Source organism: Dermacentor silvarum, chromosome 10 (genome assembly GCF_013339745.2).
Source record: "Dermacentor silvarum isolate Dsil-2018 chromosome 10, BIME_Dsil_1.4, whole genome shotgun sequence".
Lineage (NCBI taxonomy): Eukaryota > Metazoa > Arthropoda > Arachnida > Ixodida > Ixodidae > Dermacentor > Dermacentor silvarum.
In genome coordinates, this window is record NC_051163.1 from 129,610,874 (window position 1) to 129,624,347 (window position 13,474).

At 44.4% G+C, this 13,474-nt stretch overlaps 1 long non-coding RNA gene across 1 annotated transcript; it reads left to right on the top strand.

The window, feature by feature from the left end:
* The first annotated feature begins 12,045 nt into the window (after positions 1 to 12,045).
* Positions 12,046 to 12,926, top strand: LOC125940952 (uncharacterized). The gene is made up of 2 exons (XR_007464111.1): positions 12,046 to 12,134; positions 12,753 to 12,926. It is a non-coding gene; the product is annotated as an uncharacterized LOC125940952 (long non-coding RNA).
* Positions 12,927 to 13,474: the final 548 nt, after the last annotated feature.

Here is a 13,474-nt window from a genome sequence, read left to right on the forward strand (position 1 = left end):
GTAATCCTGAAACACTATCGCATAAGCAATAATAAACGTGCGTTGCAGAACTACAGGAGTATACTCTATAATAGCAGTCACAGTAACAGTACTGTGTGGTGCTTGAAATGCCAGTTTCATTAAAAGGAAGTATTCAGTAATTCTAAGAAGGCTTGTCTATCACTGTTAAACTACCACAATGTTTGCCAACTATTCTCGGTATTTACAGTTCTATTAGCGTTAATCGGAAAATGACCGTGGCTCGTTTTGTTTCTATTCCAGGTATCTGATAAGTTTAGTTTTGAAGTGCTTTCCTCGGTGTAAATAGCTGAAGAAAAAAAGAAGCTATGCGCTTCTATCTATGCCTCCGTGTACTCACCTCGAACGCGGAATGAACAGCGCTCTCTCGAAGCACATGTCAGAGACACGCCCGGGCTGCAGGCAGTTGGCACGACACCGTTCCCAGCTGCTGAACCGGTTCATGCCGCGGTTGCAGAGCTGAACGCGAGGTGTTGTGGTCGGCACGCAAGCCCTGTGTTTCCGATTGTAGTTGAACCCGTTCGCCGTGGGTCTAGTGCAGTACGTGTAGTTATACTGGTTGCAGTCATGCCTTCCCTGCAGGGTAAAATGAAGGCGCGAAGTGTTCTGCTTTGAAAGTGGCCCACGATGCACTGCTTTTGGGGCGTATAATATTACACAGGTAATATTATACAGGATCTTTCATTTTAGCTGCACCAAATTTCTAAAAATTGCCTGTCGCAGATAGCACAATTATAATCGTTGATGATGATGATGTATGGTGTTGAATGGCGCAAGGGCCAAGTATGGCCAAAGAGCGCCATGCCAGTGTTTGTAAATTTGGAGTGGGGGATGAATTCTGAGAAGTATATGAGGGATGGCTGTAAAGGGGCCTAAAATAGTCGCTGTAAAGTGCGTAAAACATACATGTATTAACATCATGGCAATGGGTAATGAGGTGTGCTTTGAAAATGAAGAATGCATTGAGGGAGAATGATACGATCTACAAAGTATAACAGATGCAAGAATTGGCCAGAAGCACAAGTGCCTAAACAAAGCCCTTGAGACACAAGGGCTTGGAGGCATGTGCTATAAAAATAAACTATCACAGCAGCATCCTCTGGAGAGAGGATGCGCTACGAACTTATTGGGCTAATAACGTGTAGTACAACATCGTTCAAGAAACGGAGGACTGCTTTGGCGCTAAAAAGAGGTTCTTCACCAATAAACATCATAGGATGAAGAGGGATATGATGGTGGTATGCTACATGGAAATGTTTCCTTCTCTCTGTTTCGGATTCCCGACACTCCAGTAAGAAAGACGTGGAGTACGCTCAGCCTTTCCCCACATCTGCCACAGAGGGGAGGTTCAGCACCAGTTAAATGGTATGAATGTGTACCATATGTATGTCCTATTCTAAGACGGCAAAAGAGAACTTCAGTGTGTCGTGACTTTGTTAATGATGGCCAGTTGCCCAAAAGGGGCTTAATTACATGGAGTTTATTCAGTGTTTGTTCATCCCATAAGTGTTGCCAATAGTTTGTGAGTTTTTTGCGTAGAAATGGCTTTAGGTCTGTGGCAGGAACGGGTATGGACAAATTGCTAGGTTTTGTTGCTATGGAAGTTGCCATTTTGTCGGCAAGCTCGTTACCTTCTATACACTTGTGCCCAGGCACCCAACATATTACAACCTGTTGATTAGAAACATACATATTGCAGAGCAGTGAAGAGAGGTTATTTATAACAGGATTTTTCTGTTTTCGTAGCGATTTCAAAGATTTCACGACACTTGAGGAATCTGTGAATATAATGGCCTTTGGGAGATTAGCTTTCTTGATGTGTTTAGTAGCCGACAGTAACGCATAGGCCTCTACCGTGAAGATACTGGTTTCAGGATGTAAAACGTCAGATTCAGAAAACGATGGGCCAACAGCCGCGTAAGAGACGCCAGCTTGTGATTTCGAAGCATCTGTGTAAAATCTGGACAGGTGTACTTCGACTGAAGCTCTCGAAAGTGCACATGTATGTGCGCCTCTGGGGCGTGTTTTGTTACATCTACAAATGATGTGTCGCATTCAACGATTTGCCATTGCCATGGCGTTAACAGCTCTACTGGAGCCATTAGGCAATGTTCGAGGATTGGGACATTCATTTCATCAGAAAGTTTTCTGATCCGCATTGAGAAAGGCTCTCTCACAGAGGGTCGATTATGGAATAGTGGAGCACCTGCCACATCGTTAAGATGTTTGTAGCAAAGATGTCGAGGGTTAGACTGTACTTTGAGGAAATATGTGAAACTGCTGTATGTTCTTTGTAGGTGAAGGGACCACTCATTTGATTCTACGTATAGACTCTCAATAGGGCTTGTTCTGAAGGCGCCTGTGGCTAATCGGATACCCAGATGGTGGACGGGATCCAGTATTTTTAGCGCGCGTGGCGCGGCTGAGTGGTATACCATGGCACCATAATCCAGACGTGATTGAACAAGGCCCTTATTGAGGTTAATTAGGCACTTCCTATCACTTCCCCATGTTGTATAACAGAGAATTTTCATTAAGTTCATTTTTTTAGGCATTTTGCCTTCAGATATTTGATGTGTGGAATGAAGGTCAATTTTGCATCAAGTACAATAGCTAAAAACTTGTGCTCCTTGCTCACAGGTATTCGTTGCCCAGACACTTCGATACTAGGATCTGGGACTAGTCCTCGCTTTCTTGTGAAAAGGACACAGGAACTTTTCTGAGGGTTAAGGTTAAATCCGTTTTCGTCTGCCCATTTAGACACTTTGTTTAGGCCTTGCTGTATCTCTCGTTCACAAACTGTGAGGTTACAAGATTTAAAGCCTAATTGCACATCCTCTACATAGACACATTAGATGATTGCAGGAGGTAGTGATGCACCTTGATCTAAACTACTCGATGAGGCGGCCACAACTTCCGCGAGAAATTAAAACGCCTAACTGAATAATTACCATAATTACGCTAATAAATTTTCAATTATTTACTTCACGGCAGATCTTTCAACCTACGAATTACAGCCGCTGAGTTCGCAAGGAGTATCCACTTGAAACGAATTCTCAGGACTGAACCAGTTTCGAGATATTAATTTTGAAAGTGTCATACGAAATGCATTGGTGTTCCAGTTACTTTTGTGCTTCAATGCATAAAAAAGCGTTGCCTCAAAAGGTTAACGGGAATGTCCATGATTTTCGTGGTAATAACGCTGTAGCATACTCTGTTTCGTTTCCTATTTACCGGCAAGGCTGGGGAAGCTACGCGAGTAGCGCGGTCATAGATGTCTCACTCCGCCTGTTTCGCAGTGCAGTTGTTACTAGTCTGCAATGTTTTCTATGCATAAATATCTCATACAGGGTGTTCATTTTTAAGCTTTAGGAAATTTTTAGAAATCGGCTGTGGCAGGTAGCATAATTCTTATGACTGAGCTTGGTTATTCGATGAGGCGGACATTAGTAGCACGAGAAATCGAAACACATATTCAATGACTGCAGGGTTTTTTTGTTTGTTTTTTGGTGTGACTTAATTTTTAGACTTTAGTGCTCATTCAGTTGCGCAGCGCTGATCCGAGAGAGGGCGCTAGGCATCTCGCATGCCTCATGTCCCGTGTTTGTTTTTGGTATTTAATTTAATTATTTTGCATTTGGGCGACGATTTCTTGTTTTTCATGCCTGGTTATACCCAGACTATGAATAACAGTAGCAGAATAGCCATCTGGGCTGAGACATGCGCACTCTGTAAATAGGAAAAAAAAAAAACAACCGAGGTGACTACAAGAAAGAAGGTCCTGAATTATTCCTGCTCCTTCCTAAATTTAAAACCTAAACTATCCATTCCATTAACCCGAAATAACCTTGAGATTGGCAGAGCCAGCACCGCATATCAAGCCTGCCACAGAGACACACTTTCCATTTGTGGAGGATATGTAATAGTTAATTGGCTAGGTTTGTATTTCTGTCGGTATGTTAGAAGACGCTTATCCGGTTCAGTAACATTTCTCAAGTGTTAGAAGATAAATAGCACTTTGGAAATATATTGCATTGTCATATGTTTCGTTGTTTTCACCGCTGTTCAAGTGAAAGAAATACAAGCAAAAGGAGATTGTATTTAAGGTTAAAGGAACACTTTGAGAGGAATGTTAAGGTAAACTCAACGAGTAATTTACATTTGGAAAACTGAAACATAATTGTTACAGTGAGGATTTTTGTTAATCAGAAAAGACGCAATAACGAAAGGCCAGCTTAATTTCACTTCTCCGGCTTTTCGCAACGTTTTCAGTTTTGTACAATGTTTGTTCGGGATGCCAGAATAGTTCGTCGAAAGAAAAATGCGAAATTCTATTCCAGCGCAACGAAAGACTCAGCCTAGAGAGCTCTAGAAACATTTATATAAAAACAAAATTGGGCCTCATCATACGAAAATACATGACAATTCGTCGCGTGATACTAACGGAACAATGCTGCGGTGTAGGCGCAAAATTAAAAAAAAGGACAACTCTGCTTATCATTTTCTCCGCTGATGGCAAAGCTTTTTCTCGCCAGAAAAATGCAATTCGATTCTCATAGTAAAAAAATATCGGCACCAGACACTGATCTAATGTTTTTTTTTTTGTGCACTTCAACCTTAATACGAGCCATAGCTGCAGCTCTGAACAAATGTGGTTCATCGCCATAATTTCTACTTGAACCGTTAAGCTCTATAGTCGTCGGTCGTGTTAAACAGTTTCGTCTTTTGCAGCAACAACGTACGGCTTCCACCTACGCTATAGCAAACGTATTCGCGCGCACTTACTCGCCCTTGGATAACCGATGCTCCGGTTGTGATGGCATCTTGAGCGGCGTGATCCTTGGCCGCGACCGTTGCGTCCACCGAGTTCCCTGGTTTCGGTAGAGGTTCGAAGACGGTCGGACCCTGGACAACGGGAGAGGGCTGCTCCACGGGGCGCAGGATAACCACCACTGCTTCGCGATCGACCTCATCGTGCGGATCGTAGGCCGGCATGCGCGGGCGTATTTCGTGGTGCTCCGCTCTGGGCCGAACGTCGTGTCCTTCGGGCGCATCGACGACGACCAGGGCGGCGGCGACGCAGAGGCCGGCTAACAGGAGGCCGATCAAGCAGTACTGCATGGGACTCACTGTGCCGTCCTGCAGAGGGACGGTGTGTGTGTCCTTCATGAGCTTTGGCTGCCGGTCCCGACTCGATTCCAGGGCCGCCGGTGCAGCGCGCGCGACGCGGTTGGTAGGGGGCCGCCGCGCCGTCGCCCGCGGAACGTAATATTCCGGTGGGGTGGACGGCGAACCGACCGTTACGAGTCTACCTTGGTCCATGAAACTGGCCGGCCAGCCGTGGCGCCCTGACGGCGCGCTCATTGGGAGGCAGCCCGTGCGCACGATGGCCATCGGGTCGGACGGTGTAGCTCGGCAGTCCCCGGCAGCCGATGGCGTCGTCGCTCTAGGATGAGGCACTCCGGGGCGGTCGACTTCATGTTCCGAATCAGTCGCCATAGCTGTAGATGAAGATGAAGAGCTTTGGTGGCAGCAGCACGTACCCACTCTGGGGGATTGGCCAAGAACCGGGAAGTTAGATATAACAATGAGAAAGGAGATTTATAAAATACTGCAAACATAAATTTGGGAATACTTACGCATTTGAGAATGCATAGGTAGAGTATATCACATGACTTTAATGGAATAAAGGAATAAAGCAAAACTTGAAAAATAAACAGCTAGTCATTAAAATTTTTAAAAATATTTCGGAACCCTAAGCCTTGATTTTATCATCTAAATCTTTCTGACCCTGCATAGAAATTCTGAATGGCATCTACAACCTTCCTGTCGGTGTCCCCAAGGGTAGACGCCCCCATAGATAGTAAATTTTGAACATTTAATTCCAATCTAAGGCGTAACGGTGTTTCTAAGGTTCTTTTTCGCAATTTTGAATATCTTTGACAGACAATGAGAAAATGATATAATGTTCATGTTGTCCAGAATAGGGACAGTTCTGTGAGGGAACCAGACCAGCTCTGTGTAGGCAAAATTTATAAATGGAATTCTGCAGCATAATCTAGTGATTACGACTTCAAGTGATCGCGATTGACAGAGTTTGCTATTCCAATAATGCGACAAGTGCTGAAAATCTCAGGAGTTTGTTAAAGACGGGGCGTGAAATTCGCGCAGCGTCATTTTTTTCCCGAAATCTAGCCTGTATGATGAAAGCTAAAACTGGTAGGATTTAAATTACCGGGCCATTTAGGGCCGCTTTCGCCAACGAATGTACCGTTTCGTTAAGAAATAGGCCCTTAGGCCCATACTAATCTAATCAGAGCTAAGTGAGGGGACACTGACGATCTGAAAGCTCGCAAAACCGGGAAATTATTGGAAGCTTGCTTGCTTGCTTCCTATGCCATGGCGCATACCAACCACGGGGGATTGGCCAAGAAGCCGGCGGTTAAACAGGTGGGTTGAAATGCAATGAAAGTAACTGATGTTAGAGCCGTATTTTATTTTATCTTATAGGGAATTAGTGTGCTTTTTGGAAGGAGATCAAGGTGGAAGGTAATAAATTTCAATCAGTTTAATTGGAATTTTCGAAATTAATAAATAATGAATCAGTAAATTAACGTAAATTGGAATTTTGTGAAATAATAATAAACAATATATCAGTAAATTAACTTGGTATTCTCCTTGTGTCACCGAGGAACTCGCATACGGCCCTGTATACGTTCCTGTGGCTAAAATCCAGTGTATATGCCCCGAAAAACATATTTTCAGTGTTTATAGCGATCCCTAATTTTCGGAACGGAATTTCGAAGTATTTCTTTCGCTGGATTGCGAATCGGCGGCAGTTTGCGAATCGGTCGCCATAGCTGCATATTAAGATGAAGAGCCTTGGCGGCAGTGGCACATACCCACTCTGGGGGATTGGCTTAAATGACGATAATTGGCTTAAATGCCTTAAAGGACGATACAAGCACGTAAATAAACATCTCGAGTTGGAACATTTGGAATATGAAAATACAAATCCCTGTGTATGAACTGAATGGTCATGGCTATTGAAAACTGTTACCGAAATAGAAAGTATTTCATAGAACGGGTTCGTCAGACAAGGCACACTTAGCGAGCTGGAGTCAACGCGGGTACTCGTAGCATATGATGAGAAAAGAAAAAAATTGGAGGACGCTTAAGCTTCGCCTTTAAGAGCGGGACGCGATAGCGTTATCGGGCCCCATTCGCATCGCATTTTTGTTTTAGTGGGCTTCGCCGTAATACAGAACGTGGAAAGCCAGCTTACAAAGAACAAACTTACACCGATCCACTTAAAGTCGGCTTCACTTTTAATCAGAAATGCATCGCTGGGAAGACGTTTTTCTCTGGGCACCTGATATTAAAATGTGAACACCCTAGGACTTTTTTATTATTTCAATGATCGTTTGCTATTGCACCGACGCGTGCGTGCCCAAAACGCATTAGGCAGGCGAAGTCCTAATTTGACCTGCCACGATGCGAGCGCCATCTGGATAGCATTTTAACACGAAAGTGTTTTATGCCGGGGTCCACCAAGACTTCACTGACGTATTTCCGTCACGGAAATACGTCAGCTTACAATGTACACGAACATAATACAAAGAAAGAAACCAGAAGAAAAAGTTCCACAAACATGCAAAATTTGGAAATCGAACCCACGACCTCTCGGTCCGCGACGATAGATCGCCGAGCGTTTAACCCATTGCGCCACAAACGCATTTGCAGAGAGCTACACAGACGCGCCTTATATATCTAACACTCCTCCGTGTACCCGCGCTCTTGCTCGGGGCGGTGCCGCCGCCTACGAGCAGAAAAGAGAAGTACTGCATTATGACACTAACGCGCACCGACAGTGAACGCTTCGGTGGTCTCAGCACTACGACGCCTCGATGCCAGCATTCGAAGGGACAGCTGGCATCAAGAAGCACTACCAACGCCACCTAGGTGGCGTTCACCGTACTCAGCACAGCGGAGCGTGGCCTCCGCAATTAGCTCTGAAAATGTTTCTGAAGTTGATCGCGGAGGCTGCAATTACGACGCGCTGTACGCGCTGATTTGACTCGGTGACGATTCAGTTACGTGCTTTGTCTTGCGCGTTGTATTAGTGTGTCTGTTACGTGCTTCGTCTTTCGCGTTGTGCTAGCGTGTGCAGCGTAGTGCAGCTTCCATATGCACGACGGCTGCTCATGGTCATCGACGTTGGTAGTCGTGATGGAGGAGACGTGCCACCAGGCGTCAGCGTGGGTGCATCAACGCCTAAGGGCGCTTTAGCCACAAAACACCAATATACATTATATATCAATGTGCAATAAACATTACACTACTTCTGTGAATACACGTTTCACTTTCGTGTTCTATACGGATTCCTATATAAGAGGGATCAACCACATTTTTTTGCAAGTAAATTACCCGAGCGCGCCATGTTGGTATGGTAGAAATGCTGGAAAAAAGGGGTTTGTGTTTGTGTTAAATTACGCCCAGAGGGCCTAATGGCGTCACGGCATTCTAGAGATGCTTCAAAGACTTACTGGTTTTCTTTCGGTGTTCTAACCGTTTTCCTGCTGAATGGGGTCACTGCGTAATCTATTCTCTAATGGGTATAGAGCATCGGGCTGCTGTGTTGAGAGAGCCGTGTCTCAAACCAACGGTTGGACCAACTTGTGTCAGTGAGTGCGTGGCACTCTTTAACGAACCTCTTTCACGCCAACGGTGGTCACTGAGTGTGTTTTACTTGGAATGTGCCGCATTTTATGGACATCTCTGCAGCCAACTTGTCTCTCTAGATATCCCCGCCATCTTGGATCACCTGCCGCCATTTTGGGTCACCTGTCAGGTAAGATTGAAGGCGTATAAATCAGAGCCTCTCTTGAATACGCCAGCATAATCTGGGACCTCCACACAGCAGAAAATGAACGTGAGCTGGAAAAAAATTGAACGCCTAGCAGCCCAGTTTGTCTCGCTGAAGGATTGTCGTCAGCAAGGCTTACTGTCTTCCATTCATCTAAACTGCAATGTTTGGAAGAAAACCATGAAGCCCACTTAATAAAGGATACGGCTAGAGCATCTTGTCACAAGCACAAGACAGTGAAACATGTGTCTTGGCTAGCACGAACTGCTACAGATACACCTCCCGTATAACAATAGATGACTGGAATTCCGTGCCTCTTACTTCAAATATACTAGGTTCAGTGGAATAGTTCTTGTGTTCCCGTATTCTTTTTTTATGATCTGGATGAAACGTTTCAAATATTCTTGTTTTTTGTATTTTCAACTTCACTACCATTTCATAGCAGTGGTTCTACATACATCTCCGTTTGTCATTTCTTGCTTGGGCCCGTTGTGGTTCAAAGCAGCATTGAACAACGAAGCAAAATAAAATGTGCTGGCTTTCATTGAATATTTTTGGCAGCAACTTGGGTCACTGCAGCCTGCAGGTACGTGTCTCTTTTAAACGACAAAAAAATTGTTTGAAGATTTTCCTTGTGCTGGGCGGAATGGAACCTGCGGTCTGTAAGGCTTTTTTTTTTTCTGGAGATTTCGATAAAACGGCTTTGAGCGTGGCGTCCTGCAGATAAGTTATTCAGCAAGACGGATATATTTTGCAGCATAATTGAGTAGCAAAAGGTTCATAACAAAGATCAATTAACGTGTTTATTTGAACCCTGGGGGCAGTTTCGTAAATGCACATTTGGAGGCAGTCACATGTTAACGCCCGTCCACATTTTTACATCTTCAAAATCGCACCATCTGGTAGCGCCAAAATAGAACGTATGGGCAATCAGTGACACAACTTTTACGTTTGTGTCATGTATAGAATCGTTGTAGATCAATACTGAACCCTCGTTTTCAAACACTTACCCGACGAGAAAACTGTCCGTGCGTCCGTCCGTCCTTCCCGTAAGACGCTCGCTTTCAAGATATGGGCCAGCGCGTCTCTCTTCAACGCGGAGCTGCGAAAACACAGTGCGCAGAGTCGGCGCAATCTGTCTACATCAGAGATCGCTTTCAAGATACGCTCGGTGCGGCCGTGCCAGAGTAAGTGTGATCGGTCCGTGCCGCCGCCGGAGTCCTTTGATAACGGTTCATAATGGTTCGACACGGATGGACAACGTGCTAAAGAGTGATAAGGGTTTATGATGATCGGAACGTCATCAGCGCGCCTCGTGCCGCCACCTGCAGTGATTTGCTTGCGTTATCAATGCACCTTGCGCCGCCGTCCGCACCAGTTTTTTTCGCCGCAGCACTGTCGTTTCCCACGAAACACAAAGCGTCTTAAAAACTTCTCGGAACGGCTTCAAACGGCTAAAGACGTCTTGGTCTACGCGAAGACGTTAAACAGATGTTCTTAGAAACATTATGTAGCAGGAAATACGGTTAATCAAATATGCTAGTGTGTTTCAGCTGTGGTAACATCCCACCTCTGGCGTCACCGGAGTATACATTGGTTAACGTCTTGAGAGCGTCTAACTCGAGAACTTATTTAGATGTTTTTGTTAGAAAATGTGCGGCATGCTTGGGCGTGCGCCGTGAAAGTGAAAAAGATTTAAAATGCGCGTGCCCGACGCGCGTTACATTCCGTGCGACTTTAACAAGCCATATGCAATCCATTAACGTCGCATCCTTTCATTCCTTTAATTTCCCCCTTTGGGTAAATAAGCAGAAAAATCCTGCGGTGTTATTTTCTTTGATTACTTTCCGATCGCCGCGTCGACAACGTGTTTGCCGCGCGGCCAGCGAAACTCACCCGTGCCACGGCGCGATGCATGATACGAGTGAGTCTGTCACACGGTGTAAGATACATCTTAGACCGTGGTCTGTCACGACAGTCAAAGTTTTGAAAAAGAAAAAGAAAACGGTCGGGCGCACACGTGCCCGCCCGTTCAGCGTCCTTATCAGAGCTGTGCCTCCGTTTCCCTTTGCGTGAACAAGCGGTGAAGCCGAAATTGCGATACCAGCTATCGTCGCCGACATCTCTGGCCGCGCGCGACAGATCTGACAGCACCAGGGGGCGCGCTGAAGTTACCAGCGCTAAAGTCCCTATATAAGAAAAGTACCGCCATCCTTTGACAAATGCCGCTTCGCTCTCTCCTGTGTTATCCTGTATCTCCGATTGGACGATGATAGCGCGAGCTTTTCACTTCTTTATATTTTCTTTTTTTCCGCCTCAGAGCCATGTTGAAAGTCCTCTGCGCAGCCGCAGTCGCCAGCGGCGGCGACGGCGCGCGTTAGGCCTGAAAGCTTCAACGTGGACTTTCTAGGTGCGCCACCGTCGACTTGGCTTTCGCAAGCAAAAAGTAAAGAAAAAGCAAACGCTTTAGGAGAGGAGGCGGCGGAGGAAAGAGTAGATGACGGTACTTTTCTTATATATGGACTTTAACCAGCGCTTGCACGTAGGCTCCCTAACCGCGAGCGATTTAAAGGGCCGTGCTGATGGCTCGCAAGCGTTCGCTCGCCGGTGCTCATGGTTCTCTTCGTTCTATCGAGTCTACATAGCGTGTGCACCGCTCGTGGCTCTTTTGGTTACGTTCAAGCCTTGACCAGCGCCTGCAGATACGGTGCATTTCCTTACGGTACGTATACGTTTACCTGCTACAACTTGCAACTGGCACGCCACTTTTGTTCTTGCGGGCCAGTGCATCTTTTGTGTGTCCAGGGCAGATATATTTTTAATAGTGTTATGAAGATTTTGTGCAATTCAAAATTAATTCGCATAATTACACGTAAAATAAACATCAGGGCTGCAACTTTACATACTCCTGAGCATTTTTTGAAGTTTTAAGCAGGTCATGAATTGTAATTTTCTTACATTCTTGTCACGCAAATGTTGTTGTCAAGGTTTGTATGCTGTTATAAATTTGTTTTTTATCTTGCTGTAGGGCACATGTTGGAACGGAAATAAAGAGTTCAACGGTGGCTAAGCAGCCATATTTTTCAACAGTTATGTGCTCATCAATCAAACTATATAGAAGCATGAAAACATATAGAAGCATGCTAGGCTTGACTGTTTTGTTGACTGCCTCTTTTTATTTTCTATGTAGTTATTTTACTGTCACGGAACCACAAGGCCTGCTGGCTTCCATTGTTTTTGTCTAGTCAAGGTAAGTCGCATGGTTGCAAGCCAGACGTTGACTGTTTTGTTGACTGTCTCCTTTTATATCCTATGCAGAAATTTTACTCTTTCACGGAACCGCAAGGCCTGCTGGCTTCCATTGTTTTTGTCTAGTCAAGGTAAGTCGCATGGTTGTAAGCCAGAGCCTGAATGTATGCTTATTCGGTCGCTTTGTTTATGTGCGTGCACAATCTGCATTGTTTCCATACTTTTGGCATTTGACCATGTGTATGCTGCTACAAATTTGTTGATCTTGCTGTAGGGCATGTTCTGCAAACAGATGAACAGGGGCCAAACGGTGTTTGTTTCGCACAGTTTCATGCACACCCAATTAATCTTAAGGTAAACCTGTAGGAGCATGCAAGGCTTGACTGCTCTGTTAAGTGGCTTCTTTTGATTTCTGTGCACCTCTTTTGTGTATTGTTATTTCTTATTTGGCACCATGTGGCTGCCTGCAGCTGGCTGCCATTTCTGTTAGTCATGGTAATCCAGAGCTTAACTATAATTGTATTGCTGTGGAAAATGCTTGCTGTTTACTGACAACTGTGGTGTTGATATATAGTTTACATGCTTTTTCTTCACCTTTTTGTTCACTGTTGTATTACAGAGCAAACTTCTGTGGGCAGCCAGTGGTATCCAAGAGGGAAGGGACCTGGATTGCTGTGGTTACTGTAGCTGCGTCTTATTTTATGTGGTCACCTTTTCTACTGTATTTAAAAATTTTGTAAAATCATTCTGCATGTCCTTTAATTTATTAGTCAATAAAGCCGCTTTCTCACAAGGTCAGGTTGTATTTTTTTCTGCGTGTTGTTATGCACATTTGATATATGTTAAAACATTTAATGCAAGTTATTATAAATAATATAATGTAATGCTTCAATTTATTTTTCAGTTCTATATAGTAACATATGTACTACGAAGCTAGCATACGGATGCATGGTGTGCTGAGGTGGCCATTAATTTTGCTTACCACGTCACTGTAGGATGACAATCTATAAATGCTGCTTTAAAGATAGCTATAAAAGCGTCCATATTGTTTCTGAAGTCATTATGCTTTATGACTTAAACAATACGCAGGCTTTTATAGCTTAATTAAAAATTTTTCTAGACGTCCCCAGAATTCTGCTACAATTTATAACAGAATTCTGGGAACGTCTAATAAAGTTCTTAACTTGTTCTTGTCAAGATGTTTTATAAAAGCCTGCATAATGCTTCCGAAGCCATTATTACGGAATTCTGGGAACGTCTAATACAATTCTTAAAGTTGTTCTTGTCGAGATGTTTATTAGCCAACTTTTAGCTTAACGTTAGCACGGCTTACTGAAGTAC